Source organism: Lissotriton helveticus, chromosome 7, assembly GCF_964261635.1.
Source record: "Lissotriton helveticus chromosome 7, aLisHel1.1, whole genome shotgun sequence".
Lineage (NCBI taxonomy): Eukaryota > Metazoa > Chordata > Amphibia > Caudata > Salamandridae > Lissotriton > Lissotriton helveticus.
The window spans coordinates 194,360,521-194,372,586 of record NC_136068.1 but is presented as its reverse complement, the minus strand read 5'-3'; positions in this window follow the sequence as shown (position 1 = coordinate 194,372,586).

Genomic DNA, 12,066 nt, shown 5'->3' with positions numbered 1-12,066 from the left:
TTAGAGTAGTGATAGTAGGGATAGACCGGACAAAGCGTATAGTTTTGAAAGGTTTTATTCACCAACAGTGTTCACCACCTGGGAATCACTGTAAATATCAATCAAGCCAAGCCGACACGTGTTTCGTCACAACATATGGCTGTGACTCTTCAGGGCTAGAAGAAAATAAATGAATGAATATGACGTCAAAAAACACATGGAATCGCGTTGTTTGTGGCAAAGAGGAACACCCGTGCAGTTAGAATGTTAATATGAACCCCTTAAACTTGACTACAAGCCATTATCAAATAAACTCCCACGTCCAATTAAGTTTTTATTTAGAATAGATACCCTTTAATCAACTGAGATTCGGTCCCATTTCTATTATTTGTGATTGTACCTACATTATGAAATATGCTACAATTGTCAAAAGTGATATTCTTTACTACAGACCAATTTATTTTCATTCATTATATCGTATTAACACACTTGATTTGATGCTATAAACAGAATTATTTTGCCTCACTGCACATTTGCACCGTTATGATCATGTAACGTATAAAATGTTATTGATCTAATTTTACCCTGATTGCGCCGAAAGTCACGACACATTGACCTATCCCTGACACCGGGAAGTTAGATTCATTCTGATCAATAAACTACAAACAAGTGTTGAAAAGTCACCAACATGTTTTCCTATCCCTTTCCCTTCTGTGTTGGTTTCCACTGCACGGGTGTTCCTCTTTGCCACAAACAACGCGATTCCATGTGTTTTTTGACGTCATATTCATTCATTTATTTTCTTCTAGCCCTGAAGAGTCACAGCCATATGTTGTGACGAAACACGTGTCGGCTTGGCTTGATTGATATTTACAGTGATTCCCAGGTGGTGAACACTGTTGGTGAATAAAACCTTTCAAAACTATACGCTTTGTCCGGACTATCCCTACTATCACTACTCTAAGACAAACCAGTCTACAGATACATATTGTGTGCTCTGGACCGTTTGCCTAAGTTTTTTAAAGGAATTTCATTTTTTATAAAAAACATTAGTTTCTCTTCTGAGTAAGGAACCACATTTTCCTTTTAACAAATTGTTTTCAGCGACCATATTTTCCTCCACCTACTACACATGCCAGCCACTAGTGTCATTGTAGCCTGACTTGTCATCGCCTGAAAGAGGGCAAGTTGTGCCTGCCCCTCAGTGGTGGGGAGAAAGCATGACCATGAGTAGGATGAAGAAGTGGAAAACTATAAAATCAACTCTAAGGAGATTGGCTCGTCATCAAGTAGCTTAGCTGTTGCCCATCACCAGGGAGGCTGGCACAACAATATGCCTCTCACTGAAGAGATTTTAACATATCTCAAGGACTGTTGCCATCTAGCCTGTCAGTGTGATGGAAATAGAAGCTAAAACAAGCCAATTAGAAGAGATGATACCTGGAGCTTCAGTATTGTTTACTTGCTGGATCCATGTCAAGACTTATAGATGTGGAGATGGTCTATGCAGCCGTGTGTGAAAAGTGCCCTTGTGATGGTGAACAAATATTGGCCAGCCTGATATAAAAGGAGAATAAGTGAAGGTGAAGGAGAGCCTTCCAGTTTGACATGGAAAGAGAAAGTGCTTGGCAGGTCGAAAAGAGAACTTTGACAGCGATCAATAGTTTTGTAGGACTCAGACAACATGTGCAATGGAACCTGATGATTATTTTCCATTTTATGAAAGGCAGTATTCACATGTGAGCTATTTATCTTTCACAATTTCCTGCATCCATTTGTTATGCTTTTTGAAATGGGCTTTGACTTTTATCAATCGTAGTCTAACCCTAAATGGTCCCACCGGCTTGTGTATATTCAACAATAAATCCAGGAGCAATTAACCAATAAACATTCTAAAGATGAGGAGCCACATGTACATAGGTTTCATTTTGCAATTTCCAAATAGCTAATCACAAACATTTCACAACACTTATGTACTAATGTGTCCTTGACACATTTAGTGATGCCTGATGGGGTCGCAATTGACCTACCTCATTAATATTCATCAGGTAGGCCGTAATTTGAGACCCATTGGGAATCGCTAAAAACACAGGGATGGCAGCCTGCTGGGGACAGCAGACCACCATGTCTGTGTTTGCTTTTAAATAAAGCAACTTTTTTTTATGCAGCTGTTAGACCTGGCACCATTGGCGTGAGTCTCCCTTCCATTTTTGACGGATTGCCTCCTCTGTTTTGATATGTTTTGCTGAATTAATGCTTTGGGCACTGTGCCACTGCTAATCTGTGCCACACTGCAAGTGCTCCCTATGTTAAATTAATGTACTAATTGGTTATTCCATGATTGGGTTATTTGATTTATCTGTCAGTCCCTAGTATAGTGCACCATGTGTGCCCAGGGCTTGTAAATCAAATGCTGCTAGTGGGCTTGCAGCACTGATTGTGCCACCCACAGAAGCAGCTTGTAAAGTGTGTCTCAGGCCTGCCATTACAAGGCCTGTGCGCAGTCTAGCTCTGCCATGTCGACTTGGCCAAGTGCACCCACTTGCCAGTCCCTAAACCTTCCCTTGGTTTCATATTAGACACCCCTGTGGTAGGCCCAAGGGCAGGGTGCATTGTAAGTATAAGGTAGGACATGCTCTGATGTGTGTAGCATGTCCTAATAGTGAATTACAGCCATTTTCATTTTTCACTATTGAAGCCTACCTGTTCTCACAGGCTAGAAGGGGCAGTTAGATTATTACATTCTTATAATCCTAACTGACTCAAAGAACATGGTAGAAATTCGAATTTAGTATGCCCGAATTCAGAATAATAAAATACATCTCTTAGTAAAGTTTATTTTAATATTCTGTGTTTGCAAATACCACTTTTAGAAAGTAGGTATTTGCTGCCTAACCATTTGAGCCTGCCTCTGCTAGGTTGTGTATTCCTTGTCTGGGTTTGTGAGTGACAGGGCTGGGGAATTCCAGGAGACAGACTGGGCCAGCCCAGTGGTGAATAGAGAGATCTGCATCTATATGGGAGGGAGGAGTTGCACCTGGGACCTGAATAGGGCTGGGCCTTCCCTCTACAATGATGGCTCCACCTCCTGTGGCTTGTCTGATGTCTCTGCCCTGTACTGTGAAAGGAGAGGAGGAATCATGTCAACAGAGTGCTCAAGAGCTGTATCTTCCCTCCCCTGTGCTGGCTCCACCTCCTGTGGGGCGGCTGATGCCTCTGCCCTGCACAGTGAAAGGAAGAAGATAGTCAGCCAGTGTGCTGTTTGCTGGGTTGGCCTGCAGTGGTTGCTTCATTGCCAAGGAAAAGGAGAAGGAACTTTGTAAGGACTTTCATCTACAGAATATTCTCCAAGGGCTTGAACTGTGCAAAAAGTGAACAGTAAGTCGGGAGCATTTAGATCTTCTTTCTTCCGGAAACAAAAAAATGCAGATTATTGCCTTAAAGGGCCAGCATGGGGCTTCAATGGACCTTGCCCCTTTCCGCTAGTGCTGCTGAACGACCACTACGCAGACGCCATCTTGATTCGCTATCGGATAGCATTTGTTTGTTTCCGGAATAAAGAAGAAAGAAGATCTAAATGCTCCCGACTTACTGTTCACTTTTTGCCGCAGTAAGGGGTATGCGAGTGGGGAAGCTTGGACTCCAGTGGCTCCGTGGGCTGAGTGGCATTTTGTTTCTCTGGCCCCGTTCTCGGATCTGGCGTGGTGGGCTTGTTGGACGGGACAGGCGGAGTGAGCGAAGCAAACAGAGCGAGCGTAGTGAACGAAGCCTGGACGGAATGGCACCTAAGCCTACTCTGGGCGCTTCGGCAAAATCGGCAATGGCGGCAGCTGCCAGAAAGAAAACCCAGGCAGCGGAGCAAACCGGACAGGAACTCGGAAAGGATGGGTCACCGATTAAACTTCGCAAGCCCTCTGCAGAGCCGCCAAGAAAGGGGAAGCAGGCTGCTGCGAAGATGCCTCCAGCTACTACTGTAATCCCCAGGATGTTTTCACAGAGTAAAGCAGGTCCGACCTCCAAAACTGAAGAAGTAATTACCTCCATACGCCTACAGGAGGAGGTCGAACTATCAGCAACACAAGTCTCAGGTATGGATCCCCCTGGGAAAAAGGGTATTACTGTTCAACAGGGCCCCCGGGTCTCCTCAGGGGAAAAAATACAAATGGAGCCTGCAGAGATCTCCTTCGTTGGAGAAAGGGGAGGCATGAGTAACAACGAGCCTGGCAATGTAAATACAGTAACTAGCAACATAAAGACAGTAGTGAAGGAGGGTGAGCCCTTGGGAGACGAGACTTTGACCGCACAGGTGGAGGGCGCATCTGAGGGGAGTCAGACAGTATTGACACCGGCATCGGATCAAACAACTGTAGGTAGCACCCCAGGTGTAGATGGGTTGGAAGGGTTCTTGCCCCCTGTGGCCCCGTTGGACAGCAAAGAGAAGGAGAGCAGTGAATGTTTCTATTCTGTCTCAGAAGAGGCGGAGTGGTCAGAAGATGATAGGAGCTCATCCCAGGGGGATAGTAACTTTGAAACAGAAAGTGACCTCGAACAGGACCCCCCTAACACAGCTAAAAGGGTAAATGCTCAATCAAATCAACAGGAGACAGTACGAGACTTACGTTGGGATCACTCATCCTCTATGCCACTCCAGGGAAGCCCCAATACAGTAAATCCTGTAACCCAGACCCCGATCCTGGAGGTCATCCACAAGGCAATTTTGGCTCATCGCGATGAAACACGTCAAGATAGCCGCAAATCGCAGGCTGCAATAAAGAAGATGCAAGGCAATGTCCGAAAGCTGTCCAAGGCATGTGCCACTGTGGGTGACAGGGTGTCAAACCTTGAAGAAAGGATTGTCGCAACAGAATCAGAGGCTGCCGCTGCCACCACTAGAGTTGAGTCCCAATGTGCCCAGGTTATCGATATTCAGTGGAAGCTGGAGGACATGGAAAACAGACTCAGGCGGAATAATCTACGGGTACTGGGGATACCTGAAGGGGTGAAGGGTTCGGATGTTAGGGGGTAGATGATTAATTTGTTTAAAGCGACTTTCCTAGAGCTTACTGACTGGAACTGGTCTGCAGAAATTCAGAGAGCACATCGTACTCCGTTTAAAATCCGAGCTGGTGCGGGAAGAGGGGATAAGCCTAGGGCAATTTTAATTTTCTTGGGCAACTTTATCTTACGGCAGGCTATTGCAGAAAAAGACAGACCAGAGGCACGGAGATCCAGCGAGGGAGTCACCTTTTTTGTCAGACCGGACTACTGCCATACGACGGTGGAGAGGTGCTGGAGGCTGAGACAATTGATCAAACTTTTTCAGGATAAACATATCCAAGTATATCTAATCAATCCTGCACAACTAAAAATAATAAATGAAGGTTGGACTCAGTACTTTGCCTCAGAAGTGAAGGCACAAGAATATTTGGACTCCCTAGTAAGCTAGGGGAATAAGTGGGTAAATGAAGAGGTTGGCTAGGAGTAGCTAAGGGGGGAGGGGCCGTCTGGATCCTTCCCATCGCTCTCTAATCTGTTCTTTTTCTTATTCCTTATTTCTTCTGTTTTTCTTCTTTTTGAATTTCGTATCACGGTAGATCATTACCTTATGTTGGGGGTTGCAAGGGGGTATTAGACACTGAAAAGTAATTGAATGAAATGCCCTAAAACGCTACTGCTGCTAACATCACAAGCACAGACCAAGGTCTGAGCGCTTCACAAGGATGGGAGGGGCTGGGGGTAGGGAAGGGGTTGGGGAGGGGGGGTGGGTCAGGGAAGGTTGGGGTGCTGACAGGGGTTGATCAAGGGGGGAAAGGTATAAAAAGAAAATTCATGGTACAAATATGTTCTTATCTATGGGAGCCGGGTATGGTTCCTATTTTGGATTAGTTGTTGTTTCTATTCAGTGGATGGTACAAATATTGAAGGAAATGTTTAAAGGCATTTATGGTCAATCTTAGGTTTTGTTCTATCAACATAGGAGGGCTTAACGATTTTATGTTTCCAAGAAACGCATCTACCCTGGCAAAAAAGCAGCTTCTTAATTTGGGGGGATTTGATATTTTATCTTGCTCTTCTCAGACTTCCACAGTAAGAGGGGTAGCCATTCTAGGGAAAACAGGACTTGGTGGGGTTAAGCGTTTTAAGTCTGACCCATTAGGGAGGTGGGCATTAGCCGAAATGTGCATGGGTATGACAATCTGTGGTTTATATGGCTCTAACCAGGATGACCCTGAAGCCTTTGAGCTACTAGAGAGTGAGTTGGTTAACTGGCCTACTCCCGTGGTGGTGTGCGGTGACTTTAATATATTTGCCGACCTCAATGGTAAGAATCAAGTATGCAGGCCGGAAGCCAAGGGTTTTTCGGGCCCTGTGCTCGTTGATGCAGTCCCACAGCCTTTCTGATGTTTGGGGCAATAAGGAGCCCGGGAATCCAGGGTATACTTACTTTTCTTGCCCGTATCAAAAATACACAAAATTAGATTATTTTCTGATTTTATCTACAGAAATGAGAAAAGTCAGAATTAGGAAGTTGCCGAAGGTCCTGTCAGATCACAGCCCCCTCTATATGAGCTATGATTTTCTAAAGTCACCAAGAAAACAAAGTGCTTGGACTTTCGATAGGAAACTGTTAGTAGACAGCACCTATGTAGAGCATTTAAGGAAATGGGCTAGGGAATTTTTCGATGCTAATCGTTACAGCGCATCCAGTAATAGTGTGTGGGATACATTCAAAGCAGCACTGAGGGGGGAAACGATTAGTTACGTTGCCCGTATTAGGAAGAAAGTGCGGGGCGATAAGGATAGGCTACTCGCTAAACTTGCAGAAGCAGAAGAACAACATGGTCGAGATGTCCTTCAAGGGAAAGATGGGAAATTAAGTCAGCAGAGAATTAACTCTGTTAAAGCAGATATACATGAACAGATGGCTGTAAAAGCTGCCTCTGAATACCAAGTTTTTAAAGGCAAAATGTATGAAACAGGGGAACAGGCGGGTAGAGCACTGTCAATTCGAATTAGGCAGGGTATCAGTAAAAATATAATAACAAGTATCCAGGAGAATGGTCAGGAGTATGTGGAACCACATGAGATTTTAGAGGTGTTCAAAAACTTCTATCAAACACTGTACCAGGAAGAGATTGATGGGGAGAATCCACAGGGGGAGTATCCAGATGAAGGATCTAAATTAGAGGAGTTGGAGAGTGAAATACTGGAGAGGGACATAACGACCAATGAGGTGCTAGAGGCATTACAGGAATTAGCCGCTGGTAAAGCGGCAGGACCGGACAGCATTCCATTGGAGGTCTACAAGTGTATCTCCAGCGTAGTGGTTCCACTTTTTCTGGATCTATTTAATGGTATAGTAGGCACTGGTATAATACCGGAGACATGGAGGGACACAAATATAGTGATTTTCCATAAGAAAGGAAAACCAAAGGAAAACCCTGGGTCATATAGACCGATATCATTGATAAACGCGGACAATAAATTATATGCTAAGATTCTGGCAAAACGTCTGGGGAGGGTTATTGGCGGTCTTGTCTCCCCCTGGCAGCATGGGTTTATCCCAGGGCGGGGAACAACAGATCATATAAGGCGTGCAATATCTCTGTTTGAGGCACATGCTGTCGGGAGGGGGCAGGGATGGCCATGATCCTCCTTGACGCCGAAAAAGCCTTTGAACGCGTCAGGTGGTATTATTTGTGGGGGGTACTGGCAGGTAGAGGGTTTGGGCCAAGAATTTCGACTGCCATCAAAGCTATGTACTCCAACCCGGTTGCTAAGGTACTGCTGATGGGTGAAAGCTCAGGGAAGATTACTATAACAAGAGGGACACGTCAGGGGTGTCCCTGTTCACCTATTGTGTTTGCCTTGTTTATAGATCCACTAATTGGGCAGATTTTACGCAGTGTGGAGATTAAGCCGGTTATAATTAAAAGCTTTGGGACCAAGATCTTGGCTTACGCTGATGACTTGGCAGTGATCTCCGTGGAACCTGTATCGGCCATGCGCACATTAGTGGAAATCACCAAGGAGTTTGGCAGTCACTCAGGGTATCGGTTAAATGAGGGGAAAACCCAGGGTATTTGTACAAAAAATATCGTTAAATCTGATTATAGATATGAAGATGCCGCAATATACTTGGGAGGGACTATTAATGCAGCAACAGAATCAATTATAAAGGATAACTTTGTCCCGCTGTTAAAAACGATTGAACAGGACCTTAAAAGAATGGATACTCTGCATTTGTCACTCATATGTAGATCCAACGTCCTTAAAATGGCTATGGGCCATATGTATCAAGGTACCAATTAGCGATTCTGTAATAGCGATTTTTAAGAAATCGCAATTTCAGAATCGCTAATTGGTATGTATCAAGAAAATTGCAAATTTTTAGCGATTTCTTGATATTCCTTAATTGTGAATTTGCAAATTGCGAATTCGCAATTAAGGAATACTTTCCCATTCATTTCTATGGGCCAGGAGGCCCATAGGAATGAATAAGAAGATATTCTCAATTTGCGATTCGCAATTTTCTAATCGCAAATTGAGAATAATTTCAAGGGTGCAGGGGTGTCCAAAGGACACCCTGTTGCACCCCTGAAATATGCATGAGTGCACATGTGGCGCACATACATGCCCTAAGGGCATGTATGTGCGTCACGTGGCACTTTGAAAAATGCAAAAATTTGCATTTTTAAAGGAATTCGCAACTTACCACCAACTAGAAGTTGGTGGTAATTTGCGATTCCTTAAGGCCATTTAGCGATTTTTTTTGGCATCTTAAATTGCATTTAAGGAATCGCAAAATTTGCGATTCCTTAAATGCAATCGCAAAATAAGGAATCACAAATTTTGCGATTCCTTATTTTGCATGTAGATTTGGGTGGTACATATCATTTTGTGAAAATGCATTCGCAAACGCTGAAATTCTGCGAATTTCGGTGTTTGCAAAAGCATTTGGGCATGATACATATGGCCCTATGTCACCTAAAGTCCTGTATCTGTTTCGTTCTAACCCCTTTTTAATTGATGAGGTGCTGTTAAAATCTATGGAAGCTATTTTTATGAGATTCTTATGGCAATATGGGAAGATTAGACGTTCACTGAAGCTTATGTCTCTTCCACAGGAGCTAGGAGGATTGGGCATCCCGAATCTAAGGTATTATCTTTGGGCATGCCTACTAACGCAAATGGAAATCTTATTCGATCCGTCTACAAGCAAATCCGCTGCCCAAGATCCCCCACATAGTAATCAAAAGGTTCCCTCGATATATGAGCTGCTAATGGGGAGGGAGGTCCATGGGGCATTACAAAGGAAAACAGGTCGTAGTTACTTTAAGAAAACTAGATATAAGCTATTGGACAGCGCCTGGGAGGTATGGAAAAAAGCGCAAAAGATGTTATTGATCCCAAAGATTAATTTATACACTCCTCTTTGGAAGTCAGGACTTAAGTATTGACGGGACATGGAAATATTGGGAACAGCAGGGCATCCGGACAATAGGGGACATAATGGAGGGGGATGTGGTGATGAGTTTTGAGGTGATTCAGCGGAAATATGGGATACCTAGTAGTCAAAGCTTCAAATATCTCCAGATTATGCAAATGCTGAAATCTATAGACCCCGAATCTCCCCTGGCAATCGTTGCAGTGTCTTGGAATATCTTTTAAAAGGAGGGCGCAGAATCAAAATTATTTATAAAGCTTTAATATCTGGGATCCAGGATGATATGGATAAAAAGGATGCCTCTTGGGCCAGTAAATTGGCGGATCCAGATGTTGATCTTGATAGAGGGCTACAATTAGATAAGGAGATATTACACTCCTCTAATTTGAAGGCACAACATTTCAAAACATTATTTAACCTCTATTATACACCCTCCAAACTCTTCAACTGGGGTAAAAGGGAAGATAATAAATGCCCTAGATGTATGAAAGGCCCAGCGGATTTGACGCATATGTTTCATAATTGCGAGAAGCTAAGTATCATAAAAGGGGAGATCGAGACATTTTGGCAGGGGCTGCTAGGCAGTAAGATCAGCCTATCCCCGACCCTGATGATCTTTGCAAGGTATACTAAACTGGGTGTAAATAAAGAGACTGAAGCGATTGTTTTTATCTCAACGGCAGTACTGCGTATACTCATATCAGCAGCATAGAAAGATGATACCGCTCCATCATTTCAAATGTGGCTGACCAGACTATTGGGTATCCATAATATTGAGGCCACACTATATGCACTAAAGGGTAGGAAGACACGTGAATTTGGGTTAAAAATCTGGGCACCCTTGAAAGCTTGGAGAGAATCATGAATGTAAACATGGGCTAGTAAATTCTCGTATTTTTATGTATATAAGGTATTTAAGAACTATAATGGTTTTATTGAAGATAGAAATATGCTTTTATATATAATGTCTATTTCTCATATTTTTTGTATCTCCTTTTAGTCTTGATAGATGAAATATTGTATGGAATAATCTATTAAATGAAATGGTTATTTTTCCTTTGTATTGTACCAGCATGAATTCTCAATAAAAAAAAAAGGAAGTATTACTTAGCTGTACAAAAACACTGTGTCGGTAGTACTATATACAAATGTGAAAGGAAGGTATGGCTGTGTCCTACGTAAAAAAAAAAGTAAAAAAGAATATAGGAAGATGAAAAAGAGGTAGACGCACATGGTAGGTGGATGGTGGGATGATTCCCAGCTTTGTTTTTGGACCATGGCCCATATATGAGAATGAACCGTGCATATCAATTTGAAGAACTGGGACATGAAATTATGTTCAAGATTATTGAAAGGAAACATCCCAGCCACCAAACAAGATCATCATCTCTCCATCAGCTTCTCAACTTTTTCCTACCAACATTCTAAGTCATTACATAATCTATTCTGACATTCTACGATGTCACACATCTCCCATCCTTCTGAAAACAAAAGAAAGCACTCCAACAGATTAAAAATACAGAGTGGCATAGGCTGGAGTCAAAGAAATAACAAAATATTATACAAAATAAATTGACGAGAGGTCAGAAATAAGAAGATTAAATCAGTGTAGCAAGCACATAAGCGTGAAGATAACTAGGCTCGAAAATATTCATTTTTTCTGTAAAATTTCTGATTGAAGACCTAGCTCGGAAAATACAACATTCCAAGTGTAGTTTATCAGAGACAGATCCATAGAGGATCACCATCTTCACCTAACCTACCAAGCTTGTTACCTCCATCCTTCTTGACAAGAGAAACCCTATTAAAAGTCCAACTGTGACTTCACTTGTCTTAATTGCATCCTGAAAAATTTCACCACACACATTGAAATAGTACATTTTGACCATTCATTTCTCCCCATCAGAACCTTTATCACAACTAAGGACCGGATTTAGATCTCGTTGGCCGGGTAACTCTGTCACAAGGGTGATGGATATCCCAACTGCTGAAATATAAATCCCATTATATCCTGTAGGATTTATATTTTGGCGGATGGGATATCCATCACCGTTGTGACGGAGTAACCAGTCCGCCAAGATCTAAATTAGGCCCTAAGTCATCTATTATGACATTTCTCATCTTGGTAAATGTGTTTTTGGCAACATCCTTCCCATCCATTCTCCTAGGATATGACCAACATAGCTCTCCCTCAGCATAACCTTCCACCATTTTACTCAACTTCTAGTCCACTGCATCCTTTTATTGTTCTATTGAATTTTGCTGTAAACAAAATATTTTCCTTTTTTTTTGTTGTCCTCATTTTGCCAACTCTCATGTTGAGTCTCTTCCTATCTGTCTATACTGAGTGTGATGACCATCAGTGAGTCCTTCATTATTTCCTGACAAATTTACCCCGGTGAACTACATTTATCGGGGTGCTGATGAAAAGCAAAACATGCATAATTGTGCCTGGTAAACCCTGTTTCTTGATGTTATGCCTCATTTATAATGCAATAGGCAGAGTGGAAATGAAGGGGTGAAAAAACAACAAAGCCTCAGAACAAAGCCTCGTTAACACGTAAATGGTCTTTTAAAGACCTGTGAAGTACTCGGGTGCGGCTGCGATAAGCTCAAAAACTTTCTCAAACTTTCTCTGT